Genomic DNA, 21,508 nt, shown 5'->3' on the forward strand with positions numbered 1-21,508 from the left:
ACAAAAATCGAATCTAAGTCACCAAGGATGAGTTAGACCAATGAAATGAAAGAATTAGATTTTCTTTAAATTGAATTTTGATATTGTAAAATAAAGTTGTGAAATGAAATAAACCGAGTTTAAAATGTATTCAACTAGGGCTTTCATAAGCAGGAAAAAAGCTACAACATTTGTCCAACAACAATAAAAAACAAACCCAATTTCTAATGTCATCGGAATTTTATTCATACATGGAATAAGAAAATCTGAGGACATTACAAGTACCTACCCTCAAGGTTTCTCCTCTTCAGGCCCTCATTCTCCTTGCCAAGGTAATCAATTCTCGACTGGAGGATGTTTATCATAGCTTGAGCACTCATCATTTCAAGCTTCAGCGTCTCCCTCTCGACCGAGATCTTATGGATCTCGTTCTGCAATTCATTGATGAGTTTCATGCAGCCAGGAGGCACCACCGAATCTAGATTAGCAGTGTCAAATACCGGTGAAGGAACACGGGGCCTGTTCTGTCTGGGTTCCAGAGATTCCATTAAAGAAAATTCCAGGAGTGCAGAAATTGCAGTTGTCGTCGCGGATGATGGCGACATCGTGACCGTCGCTGCTGTTGTCGTTGTTGATGAGCAACGATCTTGAGTTGATCGGGTTGAATTCTCAGAAGCATTTGTATCGTTGGGAGCCGAATCATTATTACGTCTTCTCTTGTACTGGAGCAGAGATAAGGGAGCTTCTCTATTAAGAACGCATACCGGAGGGCAATCATTGGCTCCCTCGACCTTGCATGGAGGCAATGGAATACGGTAATCTGCTCTCTCATCTGATGAGTCTCTAGGAACTTCATCATCAGGCAGAGCATCCTCACCAGCATATCGAGTTTCCTACAACCATTTTAAAAGAAGCATTAGAAGCAACTGAGATGTAAGAAGACGAGGCCAACGACTTTTCGATAGTACAACTATAGTTTCCTACAAATAATCAGGGAAGAAAGGAGAAAAAAGAAAGTCGGAAGCGCTAAACCTTATACATCAAAGATAAAACTAAATCAACGGAGTCGAGCTATCTATAGTTCTTGCACCATAAGGGTTTGAATTCTACATTTTGTTGCATACATCATCAGTACAAGAAGGGGGGAAATATAAAAAATAAGACATATTAGTAGCAGAACTAAGTATAAAAAACGATTTGTTATGTCGAATTTTGAAACTAGAATATGATGCACACATGAAACAAGTGCAGCCAATCAATTACGCTCCGTACAATGCAGGAAAAAAGGCATTGGAATGAAACTGCAGAGGACGAACTGTTGAAATTTCAATATCTTACCTAATACAATCATATAGGTGCTCTAAATAATATGCAGTCTGTCACACCGTATCAACCTTATGTCTATCGGAACTGAACGGTTTCTATAACATAGGATTGCATATGGATACTATCCAAAATCTAGAAAAGGAAGCGACTAATTCTATCGCACAGGCTACCGTACCTAGTATTGCATCCCATCCTAGCTAGTCATGAGGATTGCTCGGGAAGTCGGAACTCAAATATCTCTAGGAAGGAGCCAAGAGGAAGAGCAATCCGGTAACTCCTACCTCAAAACTTACTGGAAGTTCAGACCAGTTCTGGACAAACTATTAAACTTACTTTTATAATTAATACGGTAATTGGGAACTCAATAGGCTATCTCAGAATCTTGTTCACCATTGTTCAAGAAATTTTTTGAGAAAAAAAAATAAAGCATAAACCTGCTCAAAACCGATCCTTTGGACAGCATTACTTTCATTCACCGCCTTCTCGGCAGATGCCACATCATTGCCAGCAATTGCATCATTTCCAGCTACACCATCATCCCCGGCATCTAGTCCCGGAACCACAGCTGCTGACGCATCATCCCATTCCGACTCAATAAAGGGTGCATATCGGTTTCCATTGGGTGGTCCTATATTGTTCTTATGGAATACCCTACATAGCACATACCCCTTCTCCACTCGAAAGATAGAGAGAGGGGCAAAAAGAAAACAAAAAGAAACAATACTTACAACATTAGTTTCCAAAATTGTAAATAAATAATAGGTTGTAGAGAATATTTTTAAGGCTTCAAAACATAAGGTTTCGAAAGTACTAATGGATCCTGTAGAGTAAGGTCTGAATCTTAATTAACACGAGCTACATGCATATATATTATCCTCCGAATGGAATGATAGCATCATAACTGTGGTATCCGGAATCACATTTACTATTTATTTTCTAAATTTTCTAACATCCCATACAGTAATGAAACAAAAGCAAACGACATACAAAGAATTCAAGCTCATATTTGTTTTCACCTTATTCCATATTTCATAATTTCCCCATACAGAAAAACGTGTCTCGACTCTCAAGTATTTCAGTTCTTCGGTATAAATATAATCAGACCAATGCGGACTCATCCATCACCCAAGGCATAATTTACTAAGTATTTCATGATAAAATTTGATAACTCTCATCATCCAAAATTTATCTGAAATGTGCTGCAATCTCTTAACATGCATAAAAGTGTAGGTTGTAATATCAAATGAACACAACCATAGATAACGAATCATTATCACCAAGTATTTCATGATAAAAATTGATAACTCTCATCATCCAAAATCTATCTGAAATGTGCTGCAATCTCTTAACATGCATAAAAATGTAGGCCCTAATATCAAATAAACGCGGCCACGGATAACAAATCACTATCGCTACGGAGATCAGTTTGTATAGTCTCTAACCTGCAATGCCCCAATTCTTTCTAATTCTTCTTCAACAAGTCTATACTCATGCATAACCCAATTTGTTCGCACCCCGTCCGGAGCTCTCCCGCTATGGAATACGAGTGTCTTTTTCATCGCCATAAGCTTTTTGTTGCGTCGTACTTCTCGATCTTTCCCCGTGGCCTTCCAGTACCCTTGGCTCGTAGCTCTGTTCATTCTCGCCCCATTCCCATACTTCCTGTCCAATAACTGAAAAAATACCACTCTTGGTCTCTCGTTTTTAACTTCGATTTGTCTGAAAAACAATCACAGAGAAGAAACTTTAGTACCATAGGTAAAAATCCAAACAGTAAACCCATTGCAAAACAGCATAAGAATAATAGCAAAGTTCTCATAAAATAAAACACAAAACAGTTAATGCTTCTGTTTTTTTTTAAAAAGAATACAGAAATTAACAATTATATTCACATTTAGCCTCTAAAATCTTGAGCAAATTTCAACAGTCTATCCAAAAATGAACTATACCTGAAAGTTCCCAAGGCTCATGCCGGTAAATATCGGCTTCGGCAATGGCGTTGAACCGGACTGGCTTGTTGGAAACCTTTCTTTTCAAGTAATAGCTAACCAACTCTTCATCAGTTGGGTGGAATCGAAACCCAGGAGCTAAAGCCGTTGCCGAGCCTCCAGTATTCGCCGCCGCCGGGCCGGAAGTCGGTACCGGAGCTAAAGTTAAAGAAGTTTCACGACTCATAACGAAACTTTTCGGGCGTGGAGAACAAAAAAAGGGTTTTTTTCGTTGATGAAGGAAGAAATGAAATGAAATGAAATGAAAGAACAAAGGACTTATTGATTGACGGACAAGAAACAAAGGGTACCTTCAATTGCAAGAAATTTCAACATTTTTATTTTGGGTTTTCTGAGTAAAAATAATTATTGTACTTTCTACTTCATCGCTATCTGTTACTGTGTACTGTTAACTGCTGTGTGAAATATATGGTAATAAATCTAATTTAATTTTTCAAAATATCCAAATGGATTTAGTATTATTAATATAATTATATATTTCCAAATGGGAAAAAAATAACAAGTTACTTACCAAAAACGAAGGGTAAATTAATTGTTTGGGGGAAAGAGAGTATGGTATGAAAAATCAATGATGGTAAAAATCTGATTTATATTATTTAATTAATAAATTGAAAATTAGTGATTAATTAAAAAAAATAACAGTGAACAAAAGGATTAATTATAAAACTAGTCCCTCTACTTGATGAAGATAAAAAAGTTGGTCAATATACTTTGTTTTTTGGAGTTTAATCTCGTATATCTTGAAAACTATGGAACATGTTCAATTAGATAACACCATTGACCTTCATTGTTAGATTGTTGGGCTATAAATTAATATTCGACAATTGTTGTACAAAAGAATTAGTAAAAATTAGGGTCGGTCCAATGAATTTTAATGCCCTGGGCGAGATAATAATTTTATGCCCATAAATTTACAATATGATTATTAGAAGTATTAGATGAATCATTGGAATTTCCAATCGGATTATTAGAAAGTTTAATCAGGCTAACAATAAATCTATCTAAAGACCCATGTAAAGAATTAGCCATTTCTTGTTCTTTATTTTTTCGTTTTCTATTTTGGGCACTCGATGATTGTTTTCGAGACAACATATTTAAAAGTAATCAATAAAACAAATATAACAGCAAGTAAACAATAAAACAAATATATTAGTAGGGAAAGATACAACCTGACCGGTAACCGAAGTTAATGTTGTTGACTTGTTCTTTCTCACTTGTTCTTTCTCACAATCAATTGATCTGGAAAATTAATGATGATGAAATTAAAATAATTAGAAGCAATCACTCTAAAAAATGTCTTGAACGAAAATATTTAACCACTATTTTTTCTTCTTCATCAAACTAAGTTTGCTACTACACAATCAAAATTCAAACAATGTTATTACTTAAGGGTCTGAATTAAAACGAAATGATATTATTGAAAGATCCAGTTATGAACTCTTAACATAGACCCTAAAATTATAGATAAAATTCAGAATCAGTAAAGATAATGACCTCCCTATAATAGAAAATTTATATATGCAAAAGTACAAGGACCAAAAACAGAATTAAACCTTAGAGAAACAAAATATGCAAAAGAAATGAACATATAGGGGGAATTGACCATTGATAAAAGATAATAATAATTAAAAGTTGTGAAAAGGATAAAATAAGAGGAGAAATGTGTGGTTTGTTAGGGGCAAGAACATCATAAATCAAGGAAAATAGCCTGGAAATTGCAATGTTCAAAACACAAAATCGAAATGACCAATGAATCATGGAGATGAGTAGGTGTCTAATTCCAAACTACCATTGTCGTATTACCAGACAAAACGTGTCTCCTATTGCCATGTAAAGGTGAGTCAAAGATTAATTTACACCCTAAACTCCACTCACGCAAAGAACCCTTAGTCGCTCGGCCCTCTCCCTTCTCTCCACTCACTTCTTTTTCCCCGATCGAAAGCCATGAGGCCAGCCTCTCGAAAGAAATCTAAAGCTTCGGTCTTGGACTCCGATGACTCAAATAACCTCGGTACACATCTAACCTTATTTTACTTTTTTATTTTGATTCAAGAACAATAAAAAACAGAAAATGGTTGCATGGTATTGTTTAAGAAAAATCCATACCTCTGTAAATAATAAATCCTACCCTCTATGTTACAAGTGTTTCGAATAGGATGAGGATTTTTAATCGAATGGTTGCCTTTGCTCACTCCATTTTCGTGTATTTTGCTTGCTAATGGTCCTTTTCTTGAATGGTTTTTTCAAATCCTCTTTCTTCCCCTTTTTTGTGCTCGAAATGGTTCCCTTTTTCTATTTTTTCCACCGACTCCTGCTTATCCTCTTGTTGATTTTTCTTCGTTATTTGGTGAAGTAAAATCTCGAAAATTTAGGGATTTAGGTTGCTTTTTCTTCTTTGACTTTGGGGATGATTTAGTAGATATTGAATTTTGATGATTTGGGTTACTGCTTGTAGATTTGGTGATTACGACAAGGATGGCTTGAGCTGGTGTGCGGCGCTGGCAGCTTGTTTTATTGGATTTGGGTTAATTTTTTGGGTCAAATATATACATACTGTATATATGTGTTTATAAACTGATGCCCCTCAAATATATGTTGTCCTGGGCCAAGGCCCATCTGACACATGTATTGGGCCGACCCTAGTAAAAATCGGCATGTTCAAGTTCATGTGTTTTATAAAGTATAAAGATCAAATTTTGGGATAAAAGATTAATTTCCTAATAGTTTAAAATAAAAGGGCGAAATACTTTTTCTATCGAAAGATTTAATGTAATAGAAAGATATAAAATGCAATAAACAAGCATGCTTACCGAATATCGCTTACACAATGATACATAGATATAAATAAGACCATGATATAGACGTCCACCGTTACATTCACATCATATCTCATTATCGTTGACACAACACAATATGTCTTGTAAGAAATCATCAAAATTCTTATAAAAGAAAAATTCATCTTTAATGTGGAGTCCTCCAACGATAATTTCTAACGATGTCTAGAAAAAAAACGTACTAAAAATCAACTATGTGAACTAAAAATGACGAAATATTCATCAAAATGAGAAATAAACGATTATTTTTTTACAATCCGACACCTCTGTAGATTAAGACGTTGACGGCGGTGCACAAAGGACAAGGGGTTTAAAAGGAACTTTTGGTGGAAGAAATAGAAAGAAACTGTCGTACTTGAGTTTAAATATAAAAGAATTAAGAGATGAAATTCCTAATTAGACCTTGTAAATGGCGCGTAGAAATTTTTTGAATTTTTGTGATTACTTGTAATTAGTATACTTCTATAAAATACATCTTTTACTTTAATTACTAAAGCCGTTTAATGAATTCTATTATTTTAAAATTTAAACTTATGAAATTCTAAAATTGTAATTTATATTAACAAATATTACATAAAACATTAAAAGATAATTACAATCTCCTGGTCAAGAACATGTCCAAGCTGAAATAATATCATCACAACATGTACTAACACGATCATTTATTTTTATTATATATCACATTTTTCATTATTATTAAATATAATTTTAAAATAATGTTTTATTATTCTCAAATAACGATTATAAGCCGGCTTTATTTATAGGATTATTATTAAATGTATTGGTAGCGTAAATTTGTAACATCACATTCACGATAAAAATTAAGGATAAGCATTTTACTTGAATAACATTAATTTAGATTTTATTGTAATATCTCATCGTTAAAAATTTAACAGTGATATTAACATATCATCTTTAGATAATGGCACGACATCTTTGAAGAAAATAAAAAAAGTATCACATCAACAGTTTTGTTAATTTTTTTAATGACATGTATCAGAACTAAAAATTATGTATGATTTTGGAAAAAAAATTGGGTACCAAAATAGAATAAAAGTAATAGTTTTGGAACTAAATGTGTAATTTACCCTATAAACTAAAGATAAGCATTCGACTTAAATTCAACAAGTTTCAAGTCGAATTGATTTTATATTATCAAGTTCTTTTTATTGAAAATTTGGTTTTAAATTATATCGAGTTTTTTGAATAATAAGGTTGGGTTGAGTCAAATTCCAGTTTAGGATGAAAAATATCTTATCATATCCCAACTCATAAATAATATTATAATTGACCTTTGTATATTTATGAATAATTGCTATAATACACGTCTCTATATTTTTTCATTTAGGTCCCTATCTTATCTAATAAAAGTAATATATGTGTATAGGTTGGGTGCATGTTTTTACTCCAAAAATCAGATCATATCTCGAGTCGAATGGAATTTACCTAAACTCGGATCGAGTCAGATGAAATACAATGAGGTGTTATACTTAGGTTGAGTTCGAGTAAGCCAAAAACCTGACTCAATAGACCCATAACCATCCTAATTAAACAATATAACATATATTTTTTCTAAGTCTGAGATGATTTCAGAACTTTCTTCACTTATTGACAACATAAATATACTCTGCTTTAACATGTTTATTGAATTTAAAATTTGCACAATTATTATACTAAATAGTAATACACATAATTGTAACCATTTAATTTTACGGTAAATTACACGTAATTTCATTTAACTATGAATTTGGTAACAAATAAGTTATTTTTCTAGAAATTATAAACATGTTATTAAATTAAAATATTATTATAAATATATTACTCTATCATTAAATATTAAACGAAATAACGATATTTTTAATGATTAAAATTTATACAGTTTATCATTTTAGTCTTAATCTAAAATAATTTAATAAATTTAACCTTCGCATTTATAAATCATATCACTTTAGTTTTTATTCCTCTCTTAAATTGCTTTTTTGTATCTTATAAATGTTATATTACTTTCATGTTGTTTTCCTAGTATAGTAATAGTTTAACAATAACTTGTACTACTTTACAAGTGAATGTAGTTATCTAACAATTATTTATCTGATGGGTTCACTCGATTTGATAATCACAACAACAAAAAATTCAATAGATTTTTTAAATATGAATGATTCAAATTATTGAATTATTTTAAAATATGATAAAATTAATAGAATGTATAAACTTTAGGACTAAAAATATCATTACAATATGTCACATTAGATGCCCACTTCAATTTTAACGATATAATGACATGTTTGTGATAATATTAAAATTAAGTGATATGTTTGTAATTTTAGAAAAAAAAAGTGACATATTTATTTCCAAACCTATAATTAAGTGACCCTAAGTATAATTTACCTTTTTAATATCTAAATAACAATAATAGTAATAGTAATTAATAAACAATACCGTTGAAGTAATAGGGATACTTTAGTTAAAAAACAATTACTTGCAAGGATGGATGTATTTTAAAAATATTTAAAATTACAAAATATATTTGGAAATAAAGAAATGACAATGAACAGTACTTCCTCTATCTCATTCAAAATGTCTCATTAGAAAAGTCAATAAACAACAACATTTATATTTCATTTTTTGCCCTTATATGCTTACTCTTCTACATCTATCAAAATAAATCTATAACCAACAATCAGTTGATATAGTGAGATGATATACTAAATTCCTTAAGCAAGGCCAGAGGTTTGAACCCTGACGTTTGCGAATGGAGCAAACTGGGTTGGGAGGGTCGCCCTTGCATATGTAGTACCTGATCTGCATTAGTCGGTAAATAGATCAAATACCATTAATTAATTCAAAAAAATCTATAAAATCTATCAACCACTTTTTATGGATAATTTTATCATTTCTTTTAATTAAATATATCTTTTAAAACTATGTATATAATCAACATGAGAAACAAATTATGAGAGAATGGAGCATAAATAAAAAGAGAAGAAAAAGGTTAAAAAGGATATTGTGGCCTAGTTTGCAGTATTTCAACAAAGGTTCACATAAACCCTAATATTGGGAGAAACGTTACATCATCCGAAATCCAACATTTTTTTTCTTTTTTTTTTTTTATCACTTTCACCATTGCTTTTCCGATAAGGCAAGTAATGCTTTTGTGGGACCTTTTTGTTTTTTAGATTTAAATTATCAGTGGAAAACTATTTTAAGGTTCGAATCAAACATGATATTTTTAGGATAGAATATATTAGAGAATAATGAGTTATATCGGGGATGGATATTTGACTTGAGCCCGATGAGTTTTAATCTAACCTGACCGTATAGAGTCATTATTCTAAAAGTAGGTTCGGATCTAGCCGAATTGCATGTAAGGGAATGTCAGGTTTGGATTAGAGTCGAGTTTAATATAAAAAATATCCACCCGAGCCGATTCAATATAATTATAAAATAATATTTAAAATATTTATAAAAATGTCTTTATATATATATATATATTATTTAGGTTTTGGTTTTATTTCATTTTCCCCATTTTACTTCATTTGTCGCTCCTTTATTCTATCCCTTCTTTTTGTGTTATTCTTTTGTTATTCATTTCCTTTCTTTGTTTTTCATGTTCTTTTATTGTTCTTCATTTTTCTTTCGTTTTGGAGAGGTTTGTTTCGATTTTCACCATCGTCAGCAATTCACTTTTACAATAGCATTTTGAAGATTTTATGAGAATTTCAAAATTCAAACGAAAATTCAAGTATTGCATGTATTATTTATGGATTAAATTTCTTCTTCCAATTTTTTATTTTTATTTTTTGGACTACTTTTTAAAAATCTCATGTTTTTCATAGTTTAACTTTGTTGTTCAGCTTGCTTTACTTTTATGTGTTGTTTGGTTGGTTGGTTAATAAGAACGTAGAAGAAATGATGAGAAAGAAGGGGAATGGATGAGAAAATAAGGGAAATCTGGGATCGATTGAGTAGGGTTGAGTTTTTAGTATAAATTTAGATCGGATGTTTGGTTGGGTGGAGCCCTTCAAAATCGGAGGCAGATCGGGTGATAAGTAGAGGGTAGCACTTCTTAGGTCAGAGCCGGTAAGCTGAAAATATGACTCGATCTGATCCATGTCCATGTCCATCCCTATAACTATATTCAAATGATTATTTTAATAATTGACTTCTTAAAAACTATTAAATGATAACTAATTTATCTATCTGTTACAACATGGTCACAATAATGTTAAAATAAGTGTAAAGGTTTTATAATCTTGGATCAAATTTATTGATCATTTTGTAATAATTGATAAAATTTATTGACTATTTTATAAAAGTGCAATGATCCCAGGTGTACTTTACTCTATTTTTTTACTTGTCTTTTTCAATTTGAATTCAAATTAAATTATTAATTTTGCTTTAAATATAACATATATAAATAATACTATGAAATTATTTTTATCAATAATTTTTGGATGTAATAGTAAGATGCATTATACTTCTAGTCTATTTTAGAACTATATCATAACTTGATCTTACCCATAAATATTTTAGTAAAAAATGAATTTATCTTTTGAGTTTCAGTCGAGTTCAAACTTTATAAAAATTTTAAAACTAAATTTTAAAACGATGTCATATCAGTCCTTAGGTTTAATTGTCTTAAAATATTAATGTCATTTTATTCTTTAGTTTCAGTTTTACGAATCACTATTAACACTTAATAAGAGCTGAATTTCCATATCAATGATCTAAACCCTAAACCACTCTTCTTCACTATTAACTCTTTTGTCATTGCCTCGATGCAGATGAGGAAGAATTAGGGATTAATTTAAACGGGGAATTAGGGTTTAAGGTTGAAAAAAAGGAAATGGTCTAATGGAAAGAAGGGTAACCAGAGAAAAGAGATGGCTAACTGGATCAACTCGACTTGAAGAGAGACACATCAATGTGTCTAAGCCTGGAGAATAGAAAAAGGAAGATAAGGAGCTTTCAAATGGTTAGGGAAACAAGTGAGTCTCCAAGTGATCTATGCTACAAACACAGGTCTACTACAATAGAATAAAATGATGAGTCCATGTCTAAGGAATGAGCTGATGCAGTCAGTAACAACAGTTAGGAAATACAAGCATACGGTTATAATATAATAATAATTAGTATTGTAGAAGTAAGTTATATAACAAGAAGGAATATAAAGAAATATATTATATAAGAATTCAATGAAAATATTCAATCTTCTTTTTTCTGCACAAAATTCTACTTTCAAAGTCGGGATATGGCAAATTGGTATGAGAACTCGGTTAAAGATCCAATGGGCAAATTGGGTAGACCGAAGAAGAATTTAAAAGGTTAGGGTGAAATAATTTGGATATTAGGAATAAAAAATTTAACCAAAAAAAAAAAGATATATAAGAAATTGAGTATCGAGTCGACCAATATTTAATTAAGTATTATTTTATAATTGAGGCTCAACCTGAAAATTCGCCGAACATAACTGGTCGAATATCTGATATAATTTTAGATTGAATCCACACGTAAACATGTGAATATTTTTAAAATTCTCTATAGTTATGTAAAAAAAAAACTCAAAATACGTTGAATTGATTGAAGTTATATATATATATATATATATTACTTTTTGTCATGTAGTGGATTGCTTCGTATGATCAAATCTATCTGCACAAAGAAAGCTTATGTTGGGCTTGTCAGAGTGAGCAGGAAGGCAGGGATGAACGGGGCAAGCGATGCGATGCCAGTGCCCTCATAAACCAATGCAGAGAGACAGGCCAGCTGCCTGACCAATTCGGTGCTAGATCCTTGCATTGCTGCCTGCCTTCGTTGACTCACATTTTCATGCAGTGCTCCTGCCATAATTAATCATATTCCACTTTTCAAGTATTATTGTTTTTTTGGGTTTCACACCACTTTTGAAATTCAAATCCACGTGAAAGAAAATAAAAATGTCTTGTAAGTGGAACTTGAACTTGAAGGCTTCCTCCTTGATATTTTGTTATGTAATCTATATTTGGGCCCCTGTGATGAGTGTAGCGCGGAACAATGAAAACCCAGAAATTCATTCTTTACCTAAAACATATATTATTATTATCATTATTTTTCAAAAAAAGAAATTGTGATGTACACAAATAAAAGACTAAAATGAATGGATAACAAATATATATATATATTTGGTATAAATTTCGACAACCGATCTAGATAAATTAATTGGGACAAAAATATGAGACACCTCAACTCACAAATATTTTTTTAATAATAAAAGTAAACACTACCTGCCAACCCCATCATTGTCTCTATCCACCCGAGGAAATTTCCTTATTTTCATCCATTTTTCTGGTTTTTTGTGTGATGAACAGAGAAGAACAAAAAGAAAGAATCCATCTTTGCAGAAAAGGAAAAAAATATTAACTTTTTTAATTTGTTGTACTTTAAAAAAATGTTGGGTTCTTATTCTTCAAAGGGAGGAGGGAACAAACAACAACTATGATTATTCATTTAAGATATTGTTGATTGGTGATTCTGGAGTTGGCAAAAGTAGTTTGCTTTTTTACTTTCATCTCCAACTTTGTTCATGATCTTTCTTCCACCATTGGTAAACTCCTCTACTCTCTCTTTCAACTCTTTTTTTTGGCTAACTTTTTGTTCTTGCATGCTGCTTTTGGCTTTCGGATTTACACCCAGAATTTACTTTGATTTACTTGGCTTTGATGAAACAGTGAACAGATAAATGTAAATTTTAGGCATGGAAAATTAATTCAATTGCCCTTGAAGCAACTTTGCACTTTCCTTGTAGATGGCTTGGTATGCGGTAACCGGATCGATACAAGATTTTATGTTGGAGGCAAATTTATTTTAAGGAGGTAGAATTTATAAAATTTTAGGTATAAAAGCATATTATTAATAGAAAATACAAGAAAATATACAATAATTAAATTTTTTCGGGACTCCCTCTCGGTTCACCCCTGGTCGTAAGAGGGGGAAATGAAAAGTTGTGCCTTTTCTCTTTATTTTGTGTACATCTTCTTGTCTTATGCTTGAGCAATATCTCTGTCTTTATGTTCAACTTTATTCCATGTATAATGAACTTTTGCTTTTTTAAATGATATTTCAGTCATTAATTCCGGAGTTTTAGTATTGGGGTAGTAGCAAACTGTAGAACTTGTCTAGATTCCAACATTTTTATGGATGGATAAAGTTTCGACAATCTCAAAGATGCGTCGGTTTGATCTTTGAATCAAAATGATAAGGAGAAAGTTTAGCAATGTATCACAAGTGTTGGATATCCTGATGGATCCTAGGTAGCCAAAGAAGCCTATCTATTAAGTTGCAAGAAAAAGGATATCCAGCCTAAAATTTGTGATCGATTTAATGATTATCAAAAACAAAATGAATTTGAAATACTGCTGTAATCGTTGGAGAAACTCAGAGACACTGTAAGGATGCAAATTGCTTATCTATAGCATTGATTAGTATTCTCTGTCTTCTACTGGATATGCTTCTTTGATGTTGGAACCCAAGAAGTGGTATTTAGGTAGCTGTAAAAGCAAAAAATTGGTCAAAAAGTTAACCGGAAAACATGCCCGTGACAAGAGAGCCGAAGAATTTGCTTAATATAACTGGAAAAAAGCAGGAAGTTCAGTAGCATATTATACAACTGAGTACCTTTCTAGTGTGTACTCAAAATTTTCTTATGAATCCGTGTATGTTAACAGGAATCTGCTTGTAGAATGTCATTGGGATTATGAAAAAAGAATTGTAATTGAATGGGTTGCAGAGGGCTATCAAGAGTCCTCAAGTAGGAGACGTGGTGTCCTTGTCTTCTATTATGAAAAGAATATTGTAAGATATTAAAAAATAATTCTAAATTGCACAACCAAACTATCTCAGCGGTTAAAGGATTATTGTTATCCTTAAATGTCTTAATTTTGAGCATCAGAAACTATAAGAGTAATTGAACTTTCATTGTCAAATTGAAGATCTTTATAAACAAATACTACGTTGTATTCACTATAGATTAATAAAAAAATCTAATTTGACTATGCAATCATTTAATTATAGAGTATATATTCTGAAATTGACTATGCAATTATTTTTATATGAAAATATTTTATTGTTTCCTTCCTTCTATATTTAATCTTGAATTGACTATAAGACCTTTTACTTACCAGCTTCGTTGATATTTCCCTCAATAATCACTTTGAGACCTTTCTTTTTTTTGAGGAAACACTTTTACCTTTCATTTGCCAAGCTAGTGGATATTCCTCTCCATAATCTTGTTTCAGGTTTGGACATGGATTCTTTATTTAAGCGTATTATGTGATTATTTAGAAGCACATATCTCTAAATTGTCACTATTTTAAAATTTTATTTTAAAAAAACCTAATTATTTAATATTTATTAGTGTTAATTACTATAATAGAATCACTTGCTCCAATGAATCCTCCCCTTCAAAATAGTTATAAATAATTCCAACGGTTAAAAAGATAGTAGTTGTGTTGAAGTGGAAGTATGTAGCTGGAATAGCTCAGTTGGTTAGAGCTCTAGCTGTTAATTATCTTAAAGTAAGTTATTGTTCCTCCTACTACATTACTTTGATTCATATAATCGAATGTAAGATTATAAAAATGCCTAAATGAAAATTCATACCACTAAGGAAAAAAGAGTGTTTTCTGGTCTCATGTGTTGAATATTTTTGAAATCGAAGTTGTGACAAAGGAGTCGGAAGGAAGATGGAGAGTCGCCGAGGAGGAAGATACATCTCACAGGGAAGACGATCAAAGGTGGACGGCCGATGGATAGGTTTGAAGAGAGACGTCAAGTTGGTTTTGCTGTGTGTTTATCGACAATATAGTGAGAGAGTGCATCCCCAGTCGTGAAGGAAGTTTCCAAGTATATGGTGAAGTTGTAGGCGTATATGTTGCGTATAACAATCTGAAGAGGAAGCTAAGACAAACAACCTTTGCGTTCATCAGATCTAAGGGAATGGCAGAGGCAGAACGTGCGGTTTCAAGAGGAGATGGAAGGAAGATAGACGGGTACGTCATTAGGGTTCACTGAGGCATCGAGAGTATCTAAAAGAACAAAAAGGTGGTGAAAGAAAGGAAGGTGTGGAGAAAAGTCTCAACACTGAAGGACTCGAGATCGTTTAAAGAAGTATTGATCGGAAAAGAGTTACCGGAGAAAAGAAACCATCTGGTAATATAGGATATCGTTTGAAGAGATAATAACAGTGAAAACTGTTGAGGATCTGTCTGGCGGCTCCCAAAAGGCAATTCATCTATATATGTCCCTAAGGCGGAGCAAGAGTGGAGGAGGTGTTGTTTAGTGGGAAAGATCAAAGAAATGTACAACATTGATATAGTTCAGGAAGATTTTAGAGCTGAAGGCATCAATGTCAAAGTCTGGCCGTGGTTCGACTTAGAGGAAATCCTAAAATTCCCAAGCGTCGAGAAGTTCAATAAGTGCTGGTTCAGAAAAAAAGAGTTCGTCCATACGTGGTTTGATGAGCTCGAGAGACTAGAGGGTTTTGAAAGTAAAAGGAAGGTAAAGGCGTGGGTGATTTTGCATGATGTCCCGTTACAAGTCTAATTCTTCATGGCACTCGGGAATAGATGGGGCAAGGAGTTCAAGGTTGATGAAGATACGCTGAAGCGTAACCGGTTCGATGTAGCTAAGATACTTGTGGAATTGCAGCAGGTGTCGTCAATACCAGAAAGGATAATCCTTAACGTAAACGGATCAATCTACCCTCTGAAACTGTTTATTCATACTTATGAAAAATTAATTTGATTATAGAGTATATGATTTTGAAATTGACTATGCAAAAAATATATTAATATGGTTTCTTGAGATAGCACTCCGAGAATACCCTGTTAGAGTATATGATTTTGAAATTGACTATGCAAAAAATATATTAATATGGTTTCTTGAGATAGCACTCCGAGAATACCCTGATTTGATAACAAGTTCACCTTCGGGCCAGGCTAAGTTGATTGAGATATAAAGAATCGCTGTGTTAGACATGTCGATGAATTTGACTCAATTATTCTCCTCATCTCTGATTGAAATCTCCATTTTCAAAATTGAATACATGAACTTGGAGATTCCGAACTTTAATTGATGTTCTCCGAGAAACTAATTGTACTTCATTTCCCATTCACCGTGGATCATTGGAATGTATAAAGGTTATCAAGATACCTGCTAGTAGGCATGGAAAAGACTATCGTAAAGTTCATATACAAGTTTTTAATTCATTAATGTGTTTAAGCCAAACTTCAAGAACCTCATGAATCTCTTTAGCCCACTGAACTACGTACCTCTGTAGAAATGGAAAGAATCGCAATAGATTTCTTGAGCAGATTGCCACTGTATGTAAGGAAGCATGAATTGTCATTAGATTCTTCAAGAACAAGGCTACATGAAGTTTGTATTAATCAATTCCGATCAAAATGTCTCTTTATTTGGAACGTTGTCTAACCGGAAGTGCCAAATGTCTCTTTATTGGTCTGAACTTAAAGGAAACAAGTCTTTAAGGTCATAAACAAAACTGTGCTTCAAAGAAGCAAAAACATAAACATAGACACTGTGTAAACCGATACTTTTCTTACAATATCATCGTGGAAGAAAATATATTGTTTTACAACTCAATCTCAAATGTTTAGGTTCATTCAAAATAAATGGAAGGGTTAGCCTAGTGGCATGTCGATTGATTCTATCTTTTGATGATAAGTCAAATCCATGTTATGTTACATGTCTCAATGTTTCGCAAGTATCGATCAAAACCTTCTCAAATGATTCAAATTGTTTGTGGAAAGTTAGTACGAGTTAACTTACGAGAAAGAAACCAAGCAAGTCATACTCTAAGAAGTTAAGAAGCTCAGAAATAAAAGAATACATTTATTTAAAGTTATTTGAAGAAATCACAATATTGAAGAAGCTACATAGAAATATTATCAAATAGTTTACCCACCAAAGCAAAGATATTGATAACGTATTGGAGACTCACCCACAAAGCAAATCGTGCGACACGGATCAATCTGAATTAGTTGGGACAAAGTTCTTTTGGCCAGATTTCATAATTAAAGCTTAAACAGCTTGGCACATTATTATTCTCTAAAACCTCACAAGTTGCTTATTTTTATTTAGCTAAAATAATTGACGACTCAACTCCTAAAATCAGCACACTTAATCACTAGCAGCCTCACACATTATTGCGTCCCCTCTGTGAGGTAGCCACACACCAAACTCACTTAAGAACAGCTAATTATGCTTAAAAATACATTTGCCTAATTAAACCTAATTATTTCGATATTTGCCTCATATCACAAGTTTTATTGGGTTTTTTATTAGGTCAAATTTTGGTTTTAGTCCTCCACCATGCTTAAAATTTGGAATTTAGTCTATTTATTTTAATTTGATCCTTTACTTGACATTCAGAACATTAGACAAAAATCACATTGTGTGGGCATCCGTAAAATGAATGATTTGCTCTCATCGTGGGAACAAATCGAAGAGTGAACTAATAATTAGTAGGCTCAGGATTGAAATTTTGCACCTAACCCTCAAAATCGATCCTTTTTTGTAGCCACATGTCAATTTTGCCTAATTCCCTTGTCTATAAAACCGTTAGCTATTAGAAGATCAACGTGTTGATCAGAGATGTCAACTGAATGACATAGATGTAAGCACTATTGTACTTATTTTCGTCAAAAAAATTATATTTATTTTCGACCCACAATTCAGTGCGAGTACAAAATTTAAAATCATCTGTCTCACTACTAGCAAAACTAAAATCATCACCCATGTCAGTCCAAAGACCCACATAATCCTCGTTATATTTGTCTCGCGATCTACTCCATATAATGTATTTATAAATATCAGTTAAATAAATGTAAATAATTTAAATGAAAAAAATATGAAATACTCATCTTTGAATTCTCACTACATACGTGACATTATTTTAACTGTCATCATTTTTTAAATACTATCTCATCGCGATCTTTTTAACTCCTAATTTAAAATGTAACTTCAACACAAGTTTAAAAATTAAAATAAAATAAAATTCTTATATAATATCTAAATATAAAAAAATATACGAGACGAATACAAAATCATATCCATACCTATCTTATCACTCACAACGAATCTAATTTTTGCTCTCATTGTTATTCCACTACCGTGAAATTTATACTTATCCTCGTCCCATTGTATTCCTAATATTGATGGGAACTACAATATAAAAATAACTAATTTTTAATATTAAAATTTAAATATATATATTAATACCAACCAATTCAATTAAACTTTGTGTTTAGTGATTAGTTGTCATTGAGTAAATAACAAAAACAAAATAGTAAAGTAAGAACGTGTATTAGAAGCATAATAATATTATTATATTTGACGATTCATTTGAGAGAAATCCTTTCTGGCAACCAACATGAGAGTGAGAGAATGAGAAGACATTTGTTGCAAAATGAAAAAAAAAGACTGAATTTAAATTCAAGCCTTCTCTCTCAAGTGTTTAACACATTTCCACAGGAAAAAATGAAGAATTTAAATCAAATTGGAAAGAAAAAGAAAAGACGCCCATCGTGGAACTTCATACATATAACACATTGTTCATTGCTTTTCATCAAAGAATTCAGTTTTTTTTCTTCATATGATTGTCATTTGATCAATGGTGACAAAAGAATCTTATAAAATGTTTGAATAAATAAAAATATTTAAAAAAAAAACACCCAGGTAACCATTGGATGATAATAAATTGTATAGTATTAAATGAACTAAAAAATAATAAATTCTTTAAGCTTGTTTTTAGTAATGGCAATCCACCAAAGTGGGGGCGGAGAAGACAAGAGCTGCTTCTTGTTGTTGTTGCTTGGAAGCAAAGGGGAGTTTCTGTTCCCGGTGATCGTCGTCGGGAGCCGGAAGATTGAGATCCAAGTCTAAAGACAGAACATTCTTTGGTTTCTTAGGTTGCTGAGGTTGTTCCATTGGGGTTGTCACTTTCAACGACAAGGCAGTGCTAGCGGCTGTGATATTACGATTACTACCTATTGACCCTCTGTGTCTTCTCATGTGCCCTCCCAAGGCTGTCCCGATGTGAACTCCGATCCACAATGGAGCATTCATGAACCTTGTTAGGCTTGTTGTTGTTGTTATAATTGTTGTTGGTGTTACTCAATTGAAGGGAAAGAGACGAAATGTTGTTAGTCTTTATGAATTGTTGCCCTTCTTTTTCATCCAATAATCCTATCGTCGTCTTCGGTTTCTTATGACTAGCACGATGACCGCCGAGGGCTTGGAACGAAGGGAATGTCCGGTTACACGTCTTGCACTCGTAAATGTAGGTGGAACCTGCTTCCATGATCCTTCCACTGTTGAATTTGTTGTAAACGATCGTGGAATCTTGTTGCTGTTGTTGTTGTTGATGATGGAGGTGATCCGGTTGTAATAACTTGGGGGCCGGTTCTCTCAATTGGCCTTGAGCCAAGAGGATCAAGCAATTAGCCAAGTCTTCTTCTTCCTCGGTGGTGCTCCCTCGGTATTCATCGGAGGACGAAGAAAGTGACATATATTCGCCGTAATCGTCCTTTTGTTGTTCTTCTCCATGTTTACATCATCTTCTCCACCGTTAAACATCGAATTGCTCGAAGCGACGGCGAAAGAGATCGAAGACTGAGGCCTAAAACGCTTCGCTCGCTTCCCTTTAACGATGTTGCTTTGATTTTTAGACCCCATTGGGACTTCCTCAGGAGCTTCCATCTTCCCCAACACAAGAAAAACAAAGGAAGAAAATATGAAAAAAGGAGAAAGATAGAGAGGAAGCAAAGGAGAGGAAGTGGGTGCAATATAAAACAAAGAAAAAAAAATGACAGAAAATAGGAGAGAAAAAGAGAGAAAGTTGTGGCCTTTTGGGGTCAGTTTTGAGTCAAATGGAAGGACCAATAGAATAGTAGGAGTAAATTAGCAAGGCCAGGTTTGTGTGAGCTGACAAGAGATTAATTTTGTACACATATAGTTAATAATGTAAGTATATAATATGTATGTATTTATTTATAGGCATGGTTTGGGGGAGGAAAAGAAAAGAAATGCAACTGAAACGATCCAAAATTAGAAGAGAGTTAAACGTAATTTTGCAAGTATAGTAATAAGAAACAATTGACAACGAGTCTGGTTTAATTTGTAAGTCGATCCAAAATTAGAAGAGAGTTAAACGTAATTTTGCAAGTATAGTAATAAGAAACAATTGACAAGAGTCTGGTTTAATTTGTAAGTAGTTTGGATATCGTTTGAAAATTTTATCCACCAAAATTATATGTACGAAACATGTCGATCTGAATTAACGAGGACAAAATTCATACGAAAGTGGGAGGAGAAAAAAATAATAATAAGCAACAATATATTCCCTCCACATCCAATGATCCAATGCTCTGTGACACGGTATAAGCACGTTTCCACTTATCCTGTGCTGTCATTATTGGATTATTATTTATTTATTTTAAGAAAATAATGCCTCATTAAAAAAAAAACCATCTCATATTTGAGTTTAATAACAGAAGGAAGAAAAGAGTGTCCATAAAATTTTATTGCTATCATAAACTAGTACATATTTGTTTATAGTCAAGTCAATAACTGCTCGTATTTGACGAACTAAATTGAGAAAAAACTATCATTTTGGTACGGTTATGGATGTCCAAAATGATATCTTTTTAAACACTAAATTTTAAGCATGAACTTCCGTAATTTTGGTGGTAAAGGAATTGTTGTGAATCACTGTCTGTCATTGGTAGCCTTTCATGGAAAGATCGATATCAAAAAGTTTGCATACCACTCCTCTTTCTTCTCCTATGATTTATTTTTTACAAAACTCACCTAAAATCAACAAAATTAAATGAAAAAAATCTAATATTTTTAGGGATTTAGGGACCTTTTTAAATTTGAGGATTTGTGGTGTTTGTTTGAAATTCCAAATGATCAGAAGTATTATTTTGAGAATATGAACAAGATATCTCAATACTAGTCTAATCAGACAACCATCGGAGGAGATCGAAATATTAACACGTCAAATTTTTAGATGAATTTTGAGTAGATTTTATTGAAAACCAATCTGATAAGAAGAAAGAAGAGTGATATGCAGACACTTTGATACTGGTCTTCCCGTGAATGGCGACTGATGACGGACGACGATTGACTTCCCGTGGCGTCCATAAAAAAACCAATGCCAAAAATTGAACATTTTTAAAATTTGGTGACAAAATCGGTACACAATTAAAGTTTAGTGCCTAACGACATCATTTTGTCGACATCATCATAGTTGTAGAAAGATTCATCCATGTGATCATGTCGTTAAAAATTTAACGACCAAGT

The 21,508-nt window shown here is 32.6% G+C and overlaps 2 pseudogenes; both read right to left on the reverse strand.

Moving 5' to 3' along the window:
- Positions 1-239: 239 nt before the first annotated feature.
- On the reverse strand, positions 240-20,006 carry LOC120174723 (annotated as a pseudogene).
- Positions 18,952-19,969, reverse strand: LOC120174725 (annotated as a pseudogene).
- Positions 20,007-21,508: the final 1,502 nt, after the last annotated feature.

This window comes from Hibiscus syriacus, unplaced genomic scaffold, assembly GCF_006381635.1.
Source record: "Hibiscus syriacus cultivar Baekdansim isolate YM2019G1 unplaced genomic scaffold, ASM638163v2 tig00112114_pilon, whole genome shotgun sequence".
NCBI lineage: Eukaryota > Viridiplantae > Streptophyta > Magnoliopsida > Malvales > Malvaceae > Hibiscus > Hibiscus syriacus.